At 57.2% G+C, this 3,690-nt stretch overlaps 1 pseudogene; it reads left to right on the forward strand.

Annotated features, from left to right (window-relative positions):
- Positions 1–873: 873 nt before the first annotated feature.
- Positions 874–3,460, forward strand: LOC140498523 (flt3-interacting zinc finger protein 1-like; annotated as a pseudogene).
- The last annotated feature ends 230 nt before the right edge of the window (positions 3,461–3,690 follow it).

The following is a 3,690-nucleotide window of genomic DNA, read 5'->3' on the forward strand; positions in this document are numbered from 1 at the left end:
TGAAAATGTTATTGATGGAGCCAGCCCCTGGGCCACGGGGCTGGGCTGCTTGAATGGGACCATTCCTGGCCTGGGTGGTGGTGGAGGGGGGATCGGATGGACAGGGGGCCTGAGAGGGACACAAAGGGCTTGGGGGAGGGGGACCTTTCAGAGGGCCGAGAGGGGACGGGGCTTGGGGCTTGGGATGCTCCATCTCCTAAGTGGGGGGACTGGTGCAGGAGGAGAAGTTTGAAAAGGGGGAGGGGTCTCGTCGGGTGTATGGGAGGGGCTCACAGATAAAGAGCTTAGGGGACAGGAGGCCCTTGAAGTGGGTGGGGCTAAAGGGAAAAGAGGAGGGTCTTAGATAAGGGAGGTGGGACTTAGGGAGGGAGGCGGGGCTTAAAAGGGGTGGGAGCAGCTTAGAGGAGACAGGAGGGACTTAGGGAAGAGGTGGCCCTTAGGGGAGGAGAGGGCATGGAAATAGATGGGGTCAAATAGGAGGTCCTAATAAGGGGTGGGGTTTAGAGAAGAGGGTATGGCTTAAGCTGGAGAGGGGCGGGGCTTGGGAGTAGTGGCTCCGAGAGAACGGGAGGTCCTTGGAAGGGGTGGGGCTTGAAGAGAAGAGGGGCGGGGTTTGGGCAGATGAGGGGCGGGGCTTGGATATGGGGGCTCACAAAGAGTGGTCCTTAGAAGGTGTATGGATAGGAAGAGGAGTAGGGTTTGGGGAGGGGAGGAGCTTGGGAGATGGGGTGGGCTTGGAAGTTTCTGGGGGGCTCTTGGAGGAAAGAGGAGTGGCTTAGCACTCAGGCGGGGGGCATACTGGAGCTCAGAACCCCTCTCCTGCCTCTCCTTACCCTGAGATGTCCTGGGCAGGGCACGTGCGGACCCCTAAACATGGAGGACAACTGTGTGGATGGTCCCCTAACTGCTGCAGGTGCGGCCCCGGCGCTGGCTCCCCCCGTGGTCCCCCGGTGGCCTTCCGCTGCAGCGAGTGCGAAAAGAGCTTCAGCTGTTGCTTAGACCTTGGCGCCACTTTGCGCGGCACACGGCCCTCAAGCCCCACGCCTGTCCCCGCTATGGCAAGGGCTTCAAGCTCAGCTTCAACCTGATCAAACACCTGCGCTCCCACACCGGGAGTGGCCCTGCAGCTGCTCCGCCTGCCCCAAGGGCTTCCGCGAAGCCACCAGCCTCCTCCACTACCGGGTGCTCCACACAGGTGAAAATGCTGCCTCATCTGTGGGCTCAGCGTCTCCTCCTGCTCCAGCCTAGGCCTGCACCTGAAACAGCAGCAACAGGGGATGGCCCCACCGACACCTGCAGGCTTTGGCCCGTCTGACTTGGTCCCGGGCATCCTTCCTACCTGGGGCCCCCGGTAGCCTCTCAGTGCCAGGCCCATCCTGTAGCACCTGCTCTGATGAGAGCCCTTGCGTGGCTTGTGGGGGCGGCCCAGAGCTCACTGGCCCTGGGCCGGGGCGCTGAGTGGGCTACTGGGGTCCAGAGGGCCGGGCCCCATTGTCTGTGGGGCCTGTGGCTGCTGCTTCCTGGCAGGGGCAGGGCCTCCCACTGGGCTGACCACGCAGATGTGAAACCCCTCAAGTGCCCCCTATGTGAGCGTGATTTCAGTGCCCCGCCCCTGTTGGAGCGCCACAAGCCCACCCATGATCATCTCCAGGGCCTGGCCTGGGCCAGATGGCAGGGAGGGGGCGTTGGAGGCTCCCGAGGGGCTCCAGGAGTTTCCCTCTGAGGGGCTTCAAGAGTTCCTTTCTGAGGAGCCCCAGGACTTCCCCGAAGAGGAGCTCAATGAGTTCGGCCCTCAGGGGCCCGTGGATTTCCCTCTGGAGGTACCCCCAGGAATGTCCCAGGTGGCTCCTGTGGAGATAGTGGAGGAAGTATCCCAGGAGTTCTGAGGTGACCCTGTATCGGTGAGACTGAGAGATCTCCTTAGCCTCAGCAGCAGCCCTGGCTGTCCGCCTAGACGCCCACTCGGGTCCAGCTTCCTGCGTCTGTGGGGTGTGCGGGGCGGTCTATGGGGCGGTGGCAGACCTGGAGGAGCATCACCCCAGGAGTCACTGGACGGAGGCTTCTCTGTGGGGGCCCCCCAGCCGTCTCTGGTGGCACGCCAGCACTCTGGCAGCAGCGGCTGCGGGGAAGAGGTATTCAGCTGTTCTGAGTTTGAGAAGCTCTTCCCATTTGCTGGTCCACACCGGGGATAAGCCTTTCCCGTGCCTGGAGTATGGCAAGTTCTTCCAGCATGAGTGCCACTTCAACCGTTATCGGATGCTGCATGGGTCCAAATGGCCCTTCCCCTGCCAAGTCTGTGGCAAAGGCTTCATCACACTTAGCAACTTCTCTGGTCATTTGAAGTTACACCTGGGGATGGACTGAGCAGGCCCCTGTCCTGAAGAGCTTCCTGGTCTGAGTGGGACCTAAGCAACTTTGGAATTGGAGAGGAACAGGGTTCCTGGTCTGGATGGAACCCAAAGGTGGAGGTTGGGTTCCCTGAGGCTCCTGAAAATGAGGGCAGAACCCCAGTGCCGAGGACAGGAACACTGGATCCGGGGAGGGAAATTGAGAGCTGAGGAAATCTTGAGATCCAGGCCTGGATCAGGGAAGACCCCAAGGCCCCTGGTCCCAGGCCGAGCCTCCTGTCCTAACAGAGCCCTGGAGCACATACAATAGGCTCTCAGCCTTGCCTTCTTCCCTTGCCAGGAAGGGCCCTCCAACCCAGCCCAACGTAATCCTCCAAAGGAGGGAGGATGGGATAGAGACCCCAGAGAAGGAGCTGAGCCTGGTGCACCTGCATGCCCGCCCCTTCCACCCTCAGAGCTACTGTGGGCTGTACTCTCTGATACCCCTCCTCATTCAAGGTGAACTAGAATGACCCTGCAGCATACATCTTACCCCAAGGTGGACTGATCTGAATGGACAGAACCAATCTGGATAAGGCTTTCACCTCATTCCCCCTCTCCCATGCACCAGTCTAAAGTCTGTCTCCCTTACACCCTTAGAATGAAGTAAGGGAGTTTGTCCTTTATGTAGAATGTGAACTGGTTCACAACCCCACTGCCCTCACCCTTTCCCCATACCTCCCATTCCCATTCTTTCCATAAGGAGTGGGATTCCCCCCAGCCTGGGAATATCCCCTGCCTCCTCTGTGCATTTTGATTCTGTCTCTGTCTCCCCTCAGGGGTGTCCGAGGACAGGAGTGACTCATCTGGAGGTCCTCATGTGTGAGCATCTGCTTGCCTCCTCCTTCCCCATGTCCTCAGGGCAATAAACTGGCCTGATACTTTAAAAAAAAAAAAAAAGCTAAAGAAAGAAAAGAAAATGTTATTGATAAGTTAGAAATGGTGGCAAGATGTAATTGATCCAGATGACGAAGTGCTCTAAATTCATATCATTCCCAGTTAAAGGAACTGAGAATGTGAAGCCTGGAGAAGAGATGACTCAGGGGCAACCTGATGGCTACCTTCAAATACTAAAGGAGAAATAAATTTCCACAAACAGTGGAATAGAGATTTGGCTCATTCTGTTTGACTCCTTAGGGTATACTAGATGCAAAATGTGAAAGCTTAATGGAAGTCAAATTTAGAATAAAATCATTTTAAACATTCTAATAATTAGAGAAGTCCATGAGTAGGAGAGGTTGCTTCAGGAAGAATTAGGTCTCCCTCATTTGAGTTCCTCCAGAGAGCACTGATAAGCACTTTT

This window comes from Notamacropus eugenii, chromosome 4 (genome assembly GCF_028372415.1).
Source record: "Notamacropus eugenii isolate mMacEug1 chromosome 4, mMacEug1.pri_v2, whole genome shotgun sequence".
Classification (NCBI taxonomy): Eukaryota; Metazoa; Chordata; class Mammalia; order Diprotodontia; family Macropodidae; genus Notamacropus; species Notamacropus eugenii.